The sequence below is a fragment of the Scylla paramamosain genome, chromosome 27, assembly GCF_035594125.1.
Source record: "Scylla paramamosain isolate STU-SP2022 chromosome 27, ASM3559412v1, whole genome shotgun sequence".
NCBI lineage: Eukaryota > Metazoa > Arthropoda > Malacostraca > Decapoda > Portunidae > Scylla > Scylla paramamosain.
In genome coordinates, this window is record NC_087177.1 from 5,570,079 (window position 1) to 5,590,000 (window position 19,922).

The following is a 19,922-nucleotide window of genomic DNA, read 5'->3' on the forward strand; positions in this document are numbered from 1 at the left end:
CTCGTACGGTGATACTCTCAAGTTTTTATCAACCTCTTTCATTATACTTCACTCTAGAAACGTGGCTTGGAAACTACGTGTCTCTCCTCAAAGTAAATGCTGGTGTTAGTTGCTGCGTCCACTGCTGCTTATTTTTCTCTTTTACGCTCCTCTTAGCTGCTAAAGCAATACAGGAAAAGCAGCAGCTCGTCAGTCTCACTGCGGAGAATCACTCTTGGGGCGTTACCACTTTTGCAGCTTTGTCAAAGCAGGGTGGAGTTGCAAGTTGCTCGTTTAATCACCTTACTGATGCCTCGCCTTTTTTCTTCTCTCTCTTCCCCTCTGTCGCAAGTACGTGCTTCAGATCAAGGCTCCTTTTCTGTTAAATGTGATTACTGCAATTCGACTAACGAAGCGCCCAGAATCCGCACTGTTATATTTCTACTTTTCCTATTTATTTCATTCTCATATATTCGAAAATACGCCTCTTGCATTACTACTAATTACTTCCTTGTATATATTCCGGTATATTGTTTGGAAAGATTCTGGTAACTACGCGTTAAAACATTATTTCCTCCCTCCGTTCCAAGTGATTGAGTGCGACACACACACACACACACACACACACACACACACACACACACACACACACACACACACACACACACACACACACACACACACACACACACACACACACTCTGCCTCATTGTCCGTGAGAAGGTAGGGAAGGACATCTGCGTACCAGCAAGGGGTGAATACGCTTTATGTGTGGCCTTCAGGTATTCATGATTTTTTTTTCTTCATATCGTGTCTTTGTTCTTTTCGTATTGAATTTCCTGCTTCAGCTTATATAACTCTCTCTCTCTCTCTCTCTCTCTCTCTCTCTCTCTCTCTCTCTCTCTCTCTCTCTCTCTCTCTCTCTCTCTCTCTCTCTCTCTCTCTCTCTCTCTCTCTCTCTCTCTCTCTCTCTCCACTGCTTATATGTCTTCTGTTTGTTTTCCTTTGTGTTCCTTTGTGTCGTGTGTAATATTTAATGCATCAGCAGCATCGCCATTGCAGCAGCAGCGGCGTCACCTCTGAACGTAATGTTGATGCTCAGGCGTGTTTGTGCTGCATAGCGGTGCGTCGTGGGAACACAGACCTTGAAACCTTGGGGATACTGTTTTTTGTTGTGTGTGTGTGTGTGTGTGTGTGTGTGTGTGTGTGTGTGTGTGTGTGTGTGTGTGTGTGTGTGTGTGTGTGTGTGTGTGTGTGTGCGTGCGTGCGTGCGTGCGTGCGTGCGTGCGTGCGTGCGCATGGAAAAGCGTTTTGTCATCACCGGAATGTCAAGGTCACATCTTGTCACCACCACCATCATACTCTCTCTCTCTCTCTCTCTCTCTCTCTCTCTCTCTCTCTCTCTCTCTCTCTCTCTCTCTCTCTCTCTCTCTCTCTCTCTCTCTCTCTCTCTCTCTCTCTCTCTCTCTCTCTCTCTCATCCCCACCACCACCGCCACCATCACCACCCACCAACATCACCACAACACCACTGCCACCACCACCATCACCAACCTTTCTCCACCTCCCCAGCCATCTCCACCATTGCCAGTTCACTCTCCTCGCCATTGCCACTCTCACCGCATCTACTGCTTACCACCTTCCGATCCCCCCAACACTACCTGCCCCAACACCTTCCCTCCTCACTATCCAAGCCATCACTCCTTGTTCTCGACTGCATCTCCACTGCCCACCATCTTCACCCACCACTATCCAGTACCACGACCACCACATTATCAGTCTTAATCAATCAGCACCATTACTATCCCATTACTATCACTATTTAACTTCGAACATCACCTCCACTCCCATTGCATCTCCCTTCATCACTCCCATTCCCGTCACGACAACCGCCATCACCACAGACCAAGCTCTTCTCGCCTTCTTCTCCGATACTGTTGCAGAAGTGAGCTATAGTGTATGAAGGGTTATGCACGATTATAAATAATAAGCAACTCATGACGTGGATACACAAAACATGGCGCTCACACTCTTAATGGATGTGTGTGTGTGTGTGTGTGTGTGTGTGTGTGTGTGTGTGTGTGTGTGTGTGTGTGTGTGTGTGTGTGTGTAATAGCATTTCTATATATCTTCTTTATCGCTGTATCGTGATTAGGATCCAGCGTCCTGATCTTCCCCGGACGTGACAAGCTCCTAAGGTGAGGTAACGCATCCGCCTCCTTCCTTCTCTCTCCCCTGCAAGTCAAGGGTCGTTTTGGAATGAGGATCTCGTGTTTTTCTTGTCTCTCATGAACACACACACGTGCACACACACACACACACACACACACACACACACACACACACTCACACACACACACACACACACACACACACACACACACACACACACACACACACACACACACACACACACACACACACACACACACAACTGGTAATATTTTAAGTACGGAAAAGAAAATTGGCTGGTTAACCTTAAATTGTACCTCTTCCTGGTCGTCTTGATCTCATTTCAACACGACTTTACGTTTCCTTTCCTTCCGTTATGAAGTTTTGTTTTTCAGCAGCTGTCATCATTTTTAATATGTGCAAGTTTATTCTCAAGTTCTTTTCACATAACGACACACAGTGGCACTTAATGGCACCCACAGTGTCCGTTTTGCAACAGAGTATTTTCATCTTGTAGTTAGTTTGCTTGTAGGGTTTAAATCGAGGTCACCCCTGCAGGAACCCCATCTGCGCGCCCTTCAGAGGCCCCCAGCAGGATACCAGTCGCCGGGCTTTCGCCGCTCGCACCTTCAAGAAATCTTATTCTCGCTATTGATTTTCCGCGGCGCTGTCCGTGGCCCAAAGTTTGGCTTCTCTCATCGTGGTGTTTTTCTTCTGTGTGACCTGGATCCTGCACGCTTCGCTACCACCAACTAACATACTCATTTGTACTCCTAAAATACGTGTGCGTGTATAGAGTTGGGTGGATGGTGTGTGTGTGTGTGTGTGTGTGTGTGTGTGTGTGTGTGTGTGTGTGTGTGTGTGTGTGTGTGTGTGTGTGTGTGTGTAGGAGTGGATGGAAGGATATAGTATCTTCATTAGCGAATAACACAACCCAAGTGTTCATAATTCAGGTTCTCGTGATATGAGCATCATGAGAGCAGTTTGGGGAGGAGGCGGTGCTGCATTTGTTCAAGTGTAGGACCGTGGCAGTGACAAGTTTGAAACAAAGCACACACGTTTTAAGCAGGTGTATGCTATTACCTGCTTTACTCCACGTGTGTAGGTATTGATATCAGTGTAAGATGTACCCAAGAATTCCAAGCAAGCATGAGGAAACATCACAAACTTCTTTATTATGTATACCAGCACTTAACCTGTCTGAGCTCGCTGCAAGACTTTTTACAAGATGATTTGTAACAGCAGACGTCAGTGCAACGCCTCTTGTTCAAACTTATTTCATGACGTTGGTGTTGGGAGAATTTTATCGTATTTTGAATAATATATATATATATATATATATATATATATATATATATATATATATATATATATATATATATATATATATATATATATATATATATATATATATATATATATATATATATATATACGAGTATATATATATATAATTCAGTGATAGCTTCCAATCTTTTAATCTAAAATATTATTCAAAATTTATAAAGTTAATATTTTCAGCCAACATCAACAAAACTTGAGTGAAACTTTTAAAGCTCTCATTAATAATAATGATCTAATCCGCTTCTCACGTGAAAAAAAAAAAAAATAATAATAATAAATTAAATCTCAACTTTACTACTTTTATTAAATGACTACTTGTATGCCCTGCAGCATTATATATATATATATATATATATATATATATATATATATATATATATATATATATATATATATATATATATATATATATATATATATATATATATATATATATATATATATATATATATATATATATATATATATATATATATATATATGTTTATTTATTTATTTATTTATTTATTTATTATCATACATTTCTAGCAAAAATGAAATTGACATATCTTATAAGAATGCATTGATTTTAGTCATACTGATAAAAAAGAACGAACAAACAGATAAATAATATGTTAGACGCATCTTGTGTGTGTAAACCATTAATGGAAGTAGTCTCTTTAGTCACCTACATAATAATCTGATGATATTTTTGTTAATATAGGGTGTAGTTCCCATCGTCTCACTAGTGAGTTCTAAAATGTACGATGTCCGTGCTATGATAAATTATACCAGTTGTATGAAATGGTGACGGATGACATTATGAAAGGCAACATATTTCAGAGTGTTTATTGTACCTGTTATGTATGATGCAATAAATCAATGGTCTTAACCTACCGAGGCTCACACACTCCTGACGAATTGATAGGTATCTCATTTATTCCAGATTGATTGATTTAGCAGTGTCTCATATATATATATATATATATATATATATATATATATATATATATATATATATATATATATATATATATATATATATATATATATATATATATATATATATATATATATATATATATATATATATATATATATATATATATATATATATATATATATATATATATATATATACGCTGCACTATTGATTTGCGGAATGAAGATGAGGGTCTGCACTACCTCTTAAAGTTATGCCCACCATTGTTCCTTGTAGCCATCTCATAGCACTTGCTTTGTTCTCGTTATCACAATCACTTCAGAAACACTATGAAGCCCTTACTATCGACTCATTTCTTACTGGTCATTTACAATTTATAAACTAACTAAGACCAACTTTAGTAGCCTAAGTTACTATCAGTAGAAAAAAAAATAGATAAAATAAAATAAAAACAAAAGAAGCCACTCTCACCACGACTTAGAAAGGTAGGCCGAGTGTAATGTGGGTGCCGTAAGCACCGCCTGTCCCAGCTTGGTGTGCACAGGGTACTGATAATTGCAGGTACTCCTTACTGCGAGCTTGGGTAGGACCTCATATGGATAGCAGCATTGAAACAATGCATAGATTTTATGACTGGTCTTTGAAATACATTGATGAATTAGCTTCCTTTGAATGCTTTATGTTGCCCTTGTAAGTTTTCTTTGAACTAATCTGCCACTGTACTGTGTGATTTGTGCCGCTGGCTCTTCCAGACACTACTTTCGTACGTATGTGTTATCCAAGATAACTGTGTATCTGGTATGTTTCCCTACACGTTGCCTCACTGGCAATATACTTAGCCAGGTCCGGTGAAAGTCATCCTAGCAGGTCCAGCTTGACGGTCCACTCACACACGTGCCAGACATGACCTTGGAGCCGTGTAGAAAACATTGGTGGCGTTGTTGCTCCTGTATTTGTGCACGTGGCTCTCTTCTTGGAAGTATTTCGCTGAAGCTTGAAACTATTTAGGCTGGGGGAGAACATGTGCCATGTTAGGGTCTGTGGATTATTCGTGTAATTTCTGTAGGTTTAATAGATGATACGGATCGCAGAATCTTCAAAATTCGCTTTAAAATTTTCCACTGGCTAGCAAATCCTGGGCGGCTGGTGACGTGATGAGGGTTAGTGCCCTTGGCCGGGGAGTGTGGAGGGCATGTGGTGTGCACACGCCAATGTATTTCCCGCGCTAGATTGACTATGATGCTCGGATTTTCTTTTTATTGACAGTCAATCACTAGCATCTCGAACAAATACACAGGGATCTAGAGATGGATGTGCTAGTGATGACACATGTATTACATTATCAAGTATTTTCTTTGCTAAGATTGATATTGTGATTACAAACCGATGCGGAGAACTCTCGTTTTAAATTCCAGCTATCACCATGTAATTCAAGGAAATAGATAATTAGATGAATAATAAGATAAATAGATAGTAAATACTTATACAATTATTCAATAAAATCGTCTGTGGATAGCGAACAAAGGAAAACAAAGACAGTTTATATTCGAAACAGTAAATACATTGGTGAATAAATAATTGAAAACAAAACACTTCTCATTACTAGTTGTTAATGTTAAGAATAAACAGATAGATGAATAAGTAAATAGATAAATAAATGCACACACACACACACACACACACACACACACACACACACACACACACACACACACACACACACACACACACACACACACACACACACACACACACACACACACACACACACACACACACAGACAGACACACACACACACAGAAATTTATACGTTTTTTTTTTTTTAAGAAAAGAAAATAACCTGCATTATACATGAGCCTTGTCTTTATATGTTTTATATAAATACACTTAAGTTTAGCCATGCACGTCAAAGTATACACAATAACTATATACATTGAAGATGGCGTAAAAGAGTTAGGTAATGTATTTAACCCGCCATAGGTGGGTTAAATACAACTGATGTTACTGAGCTGCGGTGATTGAATTTGTGTGTACAGATTCAGAAACAAATCATACAGCGTTTTAATTCTGAGAACAGCTCTAGGGTGAAGTGAGAACTGAGAGATAGATTTGTGCGTAACTCATAACGTCGCTTGTTGTGAAAGACATTATAGACTTGTGCCTATTTCAGAAATTGGTGTAAAGCTTTGACCTTCTTAATGATCCGTTGTTATTGTTTTAATATTGCTTCAGAATTATATATGCTCAAGGTAAAATGTTCATGAAATAGAATCTTTGTGATTTGTGCAAAAAAAAAAAAAAAAAATAAATAAAATAAAAATTAAGAAAAAAAAAAATGCACAAAAATTGATATTGGGTGTTAAATGTTTGCATCTCATATTTTCATAATTACCGTCTGCCTGGCACCATCAGGGTGTGTGGAGGAGTGGATCACGTTTTCATGGTGGTGCTCAGATTTTCCGTAATCGTCTTCACCTTACCATGTAAAGTGAATTGATGCTACCACCCACTGAAGGTTTCCCTCTAAGTGCATTCTTAAAGGCTTCTGTGCTGCGCTTTAAACTGACTACTTTCAACAGGCTTCAGTGAAATTATTGAGATTTTCAAGGGTATGTCATAATTCATATAATAGTCTAGCAAGGATTTTGCTCCATTAATAAAAAGAATCACACAGAATCGAGAACCTGACTAATCACTTCTATAGTCATTAAAACTAGTCACTGAGAAAGGCCAGTGTCACAAAATGTGGACCCAGGATGTTTTAATAATACAACGTCATCTTCGTCGCATCAGTGGTTAACAGGCGACATAGATTTTGGTGATGAGAAGGCGATGAAGTCTGCTTTTGCCTCCTTACATCTTGTCTTTTTTTATGGCTTGTTTGCCACTACTGCACGTAGAGACGGAGATGACCTCAAGGTTACGTTTGTGTTTAAAAGAGCCAATCGCAGCTGAAGTTGTTATTGAGTCGTCAGGTGTTACCTTTGTTCTGGCGTGAATTGCCATTAAGTGAGAGAAATAGAATCTATACATCATTACAACAGAAACCATCACCAAAAGTATGTACCTGGTGTGACATGGGCTCCACTTGCAGGCTGCCTGAGGTGGTGGCCTGGGTGCTCATGTAGATTCTGTGTTAGGTGGTAAGTTAGCTGCTTGGTGAAACGCTGGGATAAGTGCCATGCTAAGTGTTGCGTTTGGATAAATGCTTAGATAAATGGTGGAGTAAGTGCTATATTTTTCCACTGCATGACTAGGTGATATATAAGATAACATATGTAGTGTTAATGAACTTTTATACTCTATTATATCAGTAAAAAGTGTTACCCAAAAAAGGAATATTACATATATATCAAATAAAATAAAAAAAGAAGTTTATTTTACTAGGGTAATATTTGTCTTGTTACATGAATTAACTTGAATTGTTAATTTGTGAAATAACATCCACGTGGGATTATAACCTCGGAGGAAAAAAAAAGTAATCTCGCTGGGAGGGGAGTAAGTCCTTTAACACTCTCTCTCTCTCTCTCTTTTTCCTTCGTTGCCAGTAAAGAGTCACTTAATAAGTCCATGAATACAACTGACAGCTATGTACAAGGATGGTCTGCACATGTAACTGTGTTATTATCAGCCATTATTTGTTACATAAACACACCTACATCCGCGTCTGAAATTTTTTCCCTGCGACATAATTACATTCACCGCTGTGTGTTTAGTGGACCTGTTACATGTTATTTACTTATGTCTGAACTTATGTATCGCATCAGCAACTTTTTTTTCTACTCTCTAATATCTATAACATTTTAAAACAACTATCTCGCTATGGCCGCTGTATCTGAAGCGTGGTGCGGTATACGACCTCTACGTTGAAGGTTTATGTTCCTGACATGAAGTTATAATTTTAACGAAAAGACTAAGAAAGTGATGCGTTACTCAATATAACACTGTGCATGCTTGTGACAGGAATAATCCCGGGTTTCCCTTTCACGGCGGTTCGGAGGGTGCGCCAAAGGGTTGCACAGCTTTCAGCCTCACAACGCCTGAGGGAGGCAAGGCAGGCGGTGGTGGGAGGGGCGGAGCAGCGTTATTGGTGGCGGCGAGTGTTGCCTGCATACGTTCATGTGGTCACCGCCCCCGCTCTGTACGTGCGCTATCTGCTGCTCGTGTAGCTGTCTATCTCTCTGTCCATCTGTTTACGTCTCTCTCTCTCTCTCATATATATATATATATATATATATATATATATATATATATATATATATATATATATATATATATATATATATATATATATATATATATATATATATATATATAATGTGTGTGTGTGTGTGTGTGTGTGTGTAATTCATCAAGCCCTGATCACGAGCGGACCCGCAACCACTAGCCGTTACCTCTTAGTGCGAGCTCAGAGCTCATTATTACTGATCACTGGGTAAGACTGTGACCTCACACATCAAACACCCCATCCCCCAGGTCATGGGGAATCGTAACTACCCCGCTTGTCAGCGGAAAAGTCCCAGAGGTGACCAGCCTCGAACCTACGTCAACCATAGCGGCCAACACAAACTAGGCTCCTTTACCACTCAACCACGAGGCAGTGCTTTTTTTGGGGGGAGGAGGGAGGGGGCTCCAAAATCTTCAGGAGAAAATCTAGGCATTGCACAGGCTTACCGCGCGCGCGCGCGTGTATGTGTGTGTGTGTGTGTGTGTGTGTGTGTGTGTGTGTTTGTGTGACATCTAAATAAAGATTCTTATATTTCACGTAATTTTAGCAAAATTGCATGTAATATTTTCGTATTGCATTGTTTAGCTTTCAGCAATACATTAACCAATGCTGTCCCTGAGTCATTGGGGTGTGAGAAGTTTGCTCGGATGGAGCACCAGCTGGTAAACGTATTGCTGCACACTTATTATCCTTTATATTGCAAAGGTGAACACCGCGCACGTGGCTTATTTTGTGACAGCCTTATTGGTAGTGGTGGTGGTGGAGGTGGTGGCACCGGCTCTCATAATACACCATGATGGTGGTAAAGGCGGCAGCATGAGGCGGGCACGAGTAATGGCTGCACGCGTGTCGCTGTAATGTTAGTGTTTCCGGGGTTTTGGCAACAGAAATAATGTTTTCCTTATCTCAGTGAATGATAAGGGAAGTGTTGTTGCCTGTGTCATTCTTCTGAGTATCCAGGCGTTGAACTCGCATGTTTAGGGGTTATGGTCCTAGAAATTACAGTTTCCCTAATCTTAGTGAATGATAAGTATATATACTCGTATATATATATATATATATATATATATATATATATATATATATATATATATATATATATATATATATATATATATATATATATATATATATATATATATATATATATATATATATATATATATATATATGATGAATATCACGTTGAATAAGGAAGTTTTCATGAACTGCAAGCTTTTAATTTTCATACTTTGGTCTTTCTTTCGTTTTTTTTTTTTAATTCTATAAAGAAGGAAGGCTTCGGGTTTGGAGATACTACTGTCTTTTTACCTGTAGCGATTTAGTTTTAGATGTCTAATATGATTTTCATAGTTATTTTTTTAAAATTATTTTATATTTCTAGTCTCGACGGTTTGAATAAATTGCAAGCTTTGCGTTCATTCATTTGCAGCCGAGTCAATATTTGTTTAAAAAGAAACGAAGAGGCAGATTTTCCCTCCACTCATAAGCTGCTAAAAACAGTCACGCGTGTGTACTTCAGAATAAGCGATTCCATTTTTCCCCTGACGCAATTAAAATTAACAAGATAATTAAGCTTCTGTGGATTCAAAACTATACGAGTACTCCTATTACTTGATCGTAGTTCAGTTTATGAATTTATATTGAAAGACTACATATGTATAGTGAATTAATACTTAATGTTGTCTCTTTTGGGATGTGTGAACATTTGATTAGGAACTGGAGATTGTTGTTAATCTGATTCTAGTAATCCTAATAGCCACACCGTAAATCACGCTAGTCTTCACTGGATTGACAGCAGTAAGGTAGAATAAATTCAACGAATTGATATGATATAGGGACCATTATCTGTGAATTCACGATACTCACCGGCCATAAGCAGGCACTCCCCGGGGAATTTACTGCTGACGGGAACTATGCCCTAACAGAGTGCCGCTGGTAACCCCCTACGCCCCTCCCCCACCCTCTCTCTCTCTCTCTCTCTCTCTCTCTCTCTCTCTCTCTCTCTCTCTCTCTCTCTCTCTCTCTCTCTCTCTCTCTCTCTCTCTCACGATTTATTGACCGGTCACAGAATACAAAATTAATTCAATAAGAGTAGATAAAATGGTCCTTGTAACATTTATTGAGCATTAAGAATATTGAATTTCCCATGAATAAAGCGTTAATAAAGCACACACACACACACACACACACACACACACACACACACACACACACACACACACACACACACACACACACACACACACACACACACACACACACACACACACACACACACACACACACACACACACACACACACACACACACACACACACCTCATTATGGGTCGAGGATTGAGGCGAATCTTGCTCGATACTTTTCTACTTTGTTACCTTTGAGCATCATATTGTGTAGATGTGTGTATGTAATGATGGTCTCCCGGTCCGGAAGCGTCGGGGAAGGCGAGAGAGATACGGTAATGCACGGTAGTTAGCTATTAGTACACGCATTTATGATCATGGCTGTATATTACTGAGCCAATAGTCATCTCATTACATGCTACATGAGCTCTGCTGCACTGAGATCTCTTCATGTGGAACGTAAATTCACAACAATGGAATGTGATCCTCAAATATGACGGATTTTAGTAAGCGATACATTTCTATATTCTCCAGGAAATTTGATCTTGTTTGAGAGCAGGTTGTAGGACAGTGTGGCCAATTTGGATTCAGCGAGTAGAGTTGGACAAACTGTAGAGCACAATGACAATTATCTGAACAAAAAATGCATGTGTGCCTGTTCGGAAACTGGCCTTGTTGTCCAGGTCACTTCAGTTGGTGTGCGGCGACAAGTCAGGCCAGCGCACACCAGATACTAATGTGACGTGGAATCAAGGTTATCCTCTCCTGCGATAACTTGTCTCTCACCCTCTACTTGCAAACCAGTAAAATTTAGATCAAAGAAGCAGTGTTTTATGTATCTGAGGATTTTCATTAATAATTATCAAACCGTATTTTCCCATTCATACGAGGACAATATAAAGAGGCATGCAGTCAACAATAAATGCAGCGAAGAATATTTTCCCATATATGTGAGGATAGTACAAAGAAACAGCCAACAATACATGCACCAAACAACATTATTATATGCGTGTGTGTGGGTTATGTGAGTGTGAGGAAATGCTATAATAAAGTGCAGGTGTTTTTCTTTTTAATAATAATTCTCACTGGAATAATGGAACAATTCAGCGAGTAGAAGTAACCTTTGTAGTTTATTTAAGAATATAAGATTCATAATGGAGCTTCTGATAATGCAAGGCTTAGCTATACATACGTACATACAAAGTTGCCAATTGCGAAAATGTAAACAATTAGCATTTCTTAGTTCTTATTTTCATTTACTGAGGATGCAGGTGTTTTTCTCAAGATGTGAAAAAAGCGTGGATTAAATCTTGACGGTGCAATTTCCGTGAGTGTCTTTTTTTTTTTTTTTTTCATGTAGGAGAAACACCGGCCAAGGGCAACAAAAATCCAATAAAAAAAAAAATAAAAATAAAAAAAAAAAGGCCCACTGAGATGCCGGTCCCCGAATAAGGTTCAAAGCTGTAGCCAAAAATTGAAGGATAAGTGTCTTGAAACCTCTCTCTTCAAGGAGTTCAAGTCATAGGAAGTTGAAAATACAGAAGCAGGCAGGGAGTTCCAGAGTTTACCAGAGGAAAGGATGAATGATTAATAATACTGGTTAATTCTTGTTTTAGAGAGGTGGACAGAATAAGGGTGAGAGAAAGAAGAAAGTCTTGCGCAGCGAGGCCGCGGGAGGAGGGGGAGGCATGCAGTTAGCAAGATCATAAGAGCAGTTAGCATGAAAATAGAGTTAGAAGATAGCAAGGGATGCAACACTGAGGCGATGAGAAAGAGGCTGATAACAGTCAGAGGAGAGGGGGTGATGAGACGAAAAGTTTTTGATTCCACCCTGTGGAATCAATCTAGAATGGAAGAGCGGTATGAGTGGAACCCCCTCCCCCAAGGCACGTGAAGCATATTCCATACATAGATGGATAAGGCCCCTATACAGAGTTAGCAGCTGGAAGGATGAGGAAAACTGGCGGAGACGTCTCAGAACACCTAACTTCATTGAAGCTGTTTTAGCTAGGGATGAAAAGTGAAGTTTCCAGTTTAGATTATAAGTAAAGGACCGACCGAGGATGCTCAACGTAGAAGAGGGGGACAATTAAGTGTCAATGAAGAAGAGAGGATAGTTGTCTGGAAGGTTGTGTCAAGTTGATAGATGGATTTATTAAGTTTTTGAGGCACTGGACAATACTAAGTTTGCTCTGCCCCAATCAAAAATTTTAAAGAGATCAGAAGTCAGGTGTTCTGTGGCCTCCCTGCGTGAACTGTTTACTTCCTGAAGGGTTTCACGTCTACGAAAAGATGTGGAAAAGTGTAGGGTGGTATCATCAGCGTAGGAGTGGATAGGACAAGAAGTTTGGTTTAAATTCATTGATTCATTCATTCATTGAATAGAAGGAAGAGAGTGGGTGACAGGACAGAACCCTGAGGAACACCAGTGTTAATAGATTTAGGAGAAGAACAGTGACTATCTACCATAGCAGTAATAAAATGGTCAGAAAGGAAACTTGATATGAAGTTACAGAGAGGTAGGAGGGTAGTTTGGAAATCAAAGCTTCGTGCTAGACTATCAAAAACTTTTGATACGTCTAAGGCTACAGAAAAAAATTCACCAAAATTTCTAAAAGAGAATGGCCAAGACTCAGTTAGGAAACTCATACTGGCGATCAGATAGAATGTTGTGAAGTGAAAGATGTTTAAGAATCTTCCTGTTGAGGATAGATTAAAACTTTAGATAGGCAGGAAATCTTTGCTTAGACCTTGGCTAAAAACTCGACCTTGGACGACTCATGGAAATTAAAGCAAAAAGACAGTAGTTTGAGGAATTAGAACGGTTACCTTTTTGAGAACAGGCTAGATGTAGGCAAACTTCCAGCAGGAAGGAAAGGTAGATGTTGACAGAGTTGAAAGAGTTTGACTAGGCAATGTGGAAGCATGGAGGCGCAGTTTCGGAGAACAATAGGAGGGACCTCATCATATTCATAAGCCTTCCTAGGGTATAGGCCAGCGAGGGCATGGAAAACATCATTACGAAGAATAGGTAGCATGAAGCAGTCGGAGGGTGGAGGAGAGGGAGAAACAAGCATGAATCGTCCAAGGTTGAGTTTTTAGCAAAGGTCTGAGCGAAGAGTTCAGCTTTAGAGATAGATGTGATATCAGTGGTGCCATCTGGTTGAAATAAAAGAGGGAAAGAAGAAGCACAGTTATTGGAGATGCTTTTGGCTAGGTGCCAGAAGTCACGAGGGGAGTTAGATCTTGAAAAATTTTTACACATTCTGTTAATGAAGGAGTTTTTGGCTTGTTGGAGAGCAGACTTGGCATGGTCCCGGACAGAAATGTAAAGCGCATGAGATTCTGGTGATGAAAGGCTCAAGTACTTTTGCAGGCCACCTCTTTATTATGTATAACACGAGAACAGGCAGTGTTAAACCAAGGTTTGGAAGGTTTAGGTCGGGAAAACAATGAGGAATGTACGCCTCCATGCCAGACACTATCACCTTTGTTATGCGCTCGGTACACAGAGACTGGTTTCTGACACGTAAACAGTAGTCATCCCATGGAAAACCAGCAAAATACCTCCTCAGGTCCCCATCTAGCAGAGCCAAAATGCCAGAGGCAGCTCCGCGTAGGGGGATCCTGAGGAGCTATTGAAGTGATAGGACAAGATACAGATATGAGACTGTGATCGGAGGAGCCCAACAGAGAAGACAGGGTAACAGTATAAGCAGAAAGATTAGAGGTCAGGAAAAGGTCAAGAATGTTTGGCTTATCTCCAAGACGGTCAGAAATACACGTAGGGTGTTGCACCAATTGTTCTAGGTCGTGGAGTGTAGCAAAATTAAAGGCTAATTCACCAGGATGGACAGTGAAGGGAGTAGAAAGCCAAAGCCGGTGGTGAACATTGAAGTCTCTAAGAATGGATATCTCCGCAAAAGGGAAGAGAGTCAGAATGTGTTCCACATTGAAAGTTAAGTAGTCAAAGAATTTCTTATAGTCAGAGGAGTTAGGGTATACAGCATACTCGTAGATAAATTTAGTTTGAGAATGACTCCGTAGTCATAGCCAGATGGTTGAAAACTCGGAATATTCAAGAGCGTGGGCATGAGAGCAGGTTAAGTCGGTGTGTACATAGATGCAACATCCAGCTTCGGATTGAAAATGAGGATAGAGAAAGTAGGAGGGAACAGAAAAGGGGTTGCTGTCAGTTGCCTCAGACACCTGTATTTCAGTGAGGAAAAGAAGATGAGGTTTAGTAGGGGAGAGGTGGTGTTCTACAGATTGAAAATTAGATCTAAGACCGCGAATGTTGCAGAAGTTAATGAAAAAAAAGTTGAGGGGGGTTGTCAAGACACTTAACGGTCAATACAAGAAGAGCGGTTCGACCAGAGAACATTTGTGGTCCCCTCCCCAGATCAGATGGGGATTCTGAGGCTGGTGTAGAAGTCACAATAATAATTTTGAATTTTGAGTGAAGGGTGTGTGTAATTAGGTTCTTGTAGTTTTATGTGAAGGAAGAGAGTTGTCTTTAGATGGCAGGCTGTGACTGCCCCCTTGTATTGTGAGGCACAAAGGGAAACATTCAGTGAGGTCACAGCTGGGTATAATGATAGTTTCACAGCACCCCCCTGATCCAGTGCTTTAGACCTCACTGGGAGTAATTATCGTTTCGGCAGGTGCCTACTGCTTCCTCCTGATTGTTGTCTGGGGAATCCGGTCTTGTATGGAGACAACTGAAACTTTATTTCAATTATAGCTTAAAATAAGTAGTGTGTCGTCGCACTTTTCAGCAGAACGGTGTGAATAATCTTCCTCCCTCATCCTCGTCATTTCCAAGTACTTGCCTCTTTCTTACTTAATTGCACTCTTCCCCTGTCACATGTAAAACTTGCCTGACATAATTGTTCCCTGTGAATAACTTCTTCAGAAATCCTCCTTCCCATTGTTGCCCGTTACATCCCCCACCCCAACTCCCTTTCCCGTAAGAGAGGGAAAGTGTTGTAGTTAATGAGCAGATTGTACGTAAGCTAATGAAAATGTGCCATTCTTATATCGGTAACTGGCCTCATTATCCGTACATCAGCTTAGGCTTGTTTGTTAATTATTCAGACTCCTGTGAATGTAATGAGTTACCCTTTGTCTTCGCAATCGTTTTGTGATATATATATATATATATATATATATATATATATATATATATATATATATATATATACTCGTATATATATATATATATATATATATATATATATATATATATATATATATATATATATATATATATATATATATATATATATATATATATATATATATATATATATATATATATATATATATATATATATATATATATATATATATATATATACTCCTGTGTTTTAGGTACATGCCAATGTGCAATCCATACATTGCATTAATAATCACTGCTTTCATGTTGCGCATTGTATTCATTTTTTTTTTGTAATTTTTTTTTTTTTTTCTACGCGCTCCATAGGAACAACTAATTAAGCGGACTGGCTTTCAGTTGGATCATATAAACCGATCGCGATCAGTCATGTCACAGCGCGGGTAATTGAGGGACAGAGGCACCGAGGGGAGGAGGGAGGGTGACACCCGTGGGGCTGTCATTGTTATCCCCCCTTATGCTAATGCTTTGTTGAATCCTGTGTTGGCAGTTTCCTGCAGTGAGTTTGAGGATCCGATATGAAAAGTGGGAGGGACCGCTGTAACAAGTGGGAGGCCTCGCTGTAATGACCGGGAGGCTCCACTGTAATGAATGAAAGTACCGAAGGAAAGGAGTCTACAGTTTGAGAGCTACAGTTACGAGCCATTATTTGTTGTTATTTTCATTCGCAGTTAAAACTGTCACCTCTCTCTCTCTCTCTCTCTCTCTCTCTCTCTCTCTCTCTCTCTCTCTCTCTCTCTCTCTCTCTCTCTCTCTCTCTCTCTCTCTCTCTCTCTCTCTCTCTCTCTCTCTCTCTCTCTCTCTCTCTCTCTCTCTCTCTCTCTCTCTCTCTCTCTCTCTCTCTCTCTCGTGTGTGTGTGTGTGTGTGTGTGTGTGTGTGTGTGTGTGTGTGTGTGTGTGTGTGTGTGTGTGCGTAAGTAATAAGGGAAAACATATTCTTTTTTACCTTTATTTCATATGCAGAGGAACCAGATAAGAAAGGAGTAAATTAAAGGTCTCACCGAGTTAAGTTTTTAATGAGAAACGAAGACGACAAAAAAAGGTGTCATGCAATGGTGTAGTACAGCACCTTGGCGCCGAGGGTGTGAGGGGCACGCGACTAATTATCGTGTATTTATGTCGTATATAACACTTTTAAAAGAGATGAAGCACACACACACACACACACACACACACACACACACACACACACACACACACACACACACACACACACACACACACACACACACACACACACACACACACACACACACACACACACACACACACACACACACACACACACACACACACACACACACACACACACACTTTAATTTTTATGCCTCTGTCGGTTTTAGGTGTCTTCAGTTCCTCAGTTGTTTCTTCAGTTGTTTAAGTTTTCTTTTTGTGTTCAGGTAATGGCAATAATAGCAATTGTAGCAATAATATAATAATAGTGAAAATAATAATAATAATGATAATAGTAACATTAATAATAATAATAACAACAACAACAATAACTACAATAAAAACAACAACAAGAACAACAACAACAACAACAACAACAACAACAACAACAACAACAACTACAACAGCACCAACACCAACAGCAACGATTAAGCAGAACAACAAAAGAAGAAGAATAAGAATAAGAAGAAGAAGACCAACAACAACCAACAACAACAACAGCAACAAAAACAACAACAAAACGATTAACCAGAACAACAAAAGAAGAAGAAGACCAACAACAACAACAACAACAACAGCAACAGCAACAACAAATTAAGTAGAGGTTGGCATGTGCTTTCCTTGGGTCGATGGAGCAGATCGTCTCCACAAAAACAAAGCCTTCCGTGCCTGTGAACATTTCTGTCACACAGTTAACACGGGCAAGGGTGAGGTGGCCTGCGGCGACTTGCACCTCACACATGGTCGGGGTGCGCGCTGCCTTATCGGAGTAGTAGGATGCTTTAAGACGACGTGGCCTTCAGCGGTGAGCGTCTGAACCCATCAATTATTATTCAAGACCTGATGTCTACGTTGACCACATTCCCGAAGATTAGTGTCTGTCGCTTATTTTGACGAACGAGTGCAGGACCAGTTTTCGTTTAGGTAACCTGTAGCACATTGTTCCCTCCATACTGCTGCCCCTGACGCCGCCGCCGCCTCTGGAGCCTCCACCTTATTCAGGGGTCGCTGACTTACAGTCTCATATTTGGCGATGAACAAAATACTATTCCCCATTGAAAGCAAATACGGGTTAAAATGAGCTGAACTCATATGGGTTCTAATAACGCCATCACCAAGGATTTTTTTCTTTATTTTTCAAGAAATAGATTGCATTTTATTTCTTACATCTTATTTCCCGTGACAGGGAGCGGAAAGAGGAGACAAGACTCTCTGCATTACTAGCAAAAATGAGACGAACTTTCCTGAAATCTTCGTCTTGCAATGAATTAGGACTGCGTGCAAGACTTGCCTCACTCAAAGAAAAGACTTTAGTGTTGATGGGAATGTGCTGCTGACACCAGGTAGTTCATCAAAAGAGAAAGAATACGAGACTGTTTTTTTTATTGTTACCCAACCCGCCTGGATGGCAGAGAGAGAAGGGAGGGAGGGAGGGAGAGAGGAAGGGGGAGAGGGAGGAGACTAGGGACGGCTGAGGGAACAATAGTGGACTGGGTTGTAGAGTTCCATGAATCAGCAGAAATAGTGATGATTCCATTTTATTAAATCAATCCAACAACAGTACTTGCAATATTGTATGTTGTAATGATCATCTTTCAACTCAGTGAGAAAATTGTATGTTAATACTTCATAGTAGTTATTTTCTCCCAACAGGTAAGGAGTCTTGTGTACCGTGAGAGGAGAAGAGGCGGCCAAGTTTCGCCAGCTGTGTTGACTCTCTGCTTTCAGTGGAAGTGGCTCAAGGTCGGTAATGAAGGAAAGCTTTTTGAATGAGACGACTAGCACCATAGTATCCTGTGAATGGTGTTACTCTTGGGATGCTAATCGAAACAGTGCCTACTTGACTAACATTAAAGCGAATTCTGACTGTCTGAGCCAAACTATACGAATAGATGGTGATAGAACAGTGTCTTCGAAGAGCGCCACTGTCCTGCAAGTCACAGCATTATTTTTGTACCAGAGATTTTGTTGCAGTAATCTTTAGTCTCGTATCCGTGTTCTATGTTAAGTTATCCCATGACTTAGCAGTATTGAGAGCAGTAGATTTTGGATTTTCTATATCTGCATCGGTAAATACTACAATTCTCTCTCTCTCTCTCTCTCTCTCTCTCTCTCTCTCTCTCTCTCTCTCTCTCTCTCTCTCTCTCTCTCTCTCTCTCTCTCTCTCTCTCTCTCTCTCTCTCTCTCTCTCTCTCTCTCTCTCTCTCTCTCTCTCTCTTATCAACATTAGAGGTTCTTCATAATAATCTTTTTAAGACTGAGGGAATCTTATTAACCAGTTCTTGATGTTCCTAGAATGTCACAAGATATGACAGCTTTCCACTTCAGCCTTTGTCAGTGCTCTTTCGCCTTCGTCTTCCTTCATCTTTTTTTCTAAGAATTCTTCCTCGTGAGTCTCATGTTCGACCTTGTCAATTTCATCTTCCTTATACTCCTCTTTTTTTTTTTTTTCATCCACTCCATTTTCATTCCATCTTTATTTATTTATTTATTTTTTTTACTCTCTATTTCTTTCCCTCCTCACTTTCCCCTTCGTCTCCCTCTATACCACCATGCTCATCCACCTCTACTTAGAAAAAAAGAGAAAAACGGAATCCCCTCATCCTCCCAGCTGGTAAAAATATCCCATTGCTCTCTTGCCTGAAGCTTACCTTTTTTTTTTTTTTTCATTCACAGGTACACAACACACACACACACACACACACACACACACACACACACACACACACACACACACACACACACACACACACACACACACACAACACACACACACACACACACACACACACACACACACAC

The 19,922-nt window shown here is 39.9% G+C and overlaps 1 long non-coding RNA gene across 1 annotated transcript in view; it reads left to right on the forward strand.

Annotated features, from left to right (window-relative positions):
- The window catches only part of LOC135114076 (uncharacterized), a 91,514-nt gene that overhangs the window by 26,537 nt on the left and 45,055 nt on the right, over positions 1-19,922 (forward strand). The gene's annotated exons all lie outside the window — the stretch shown is intronic.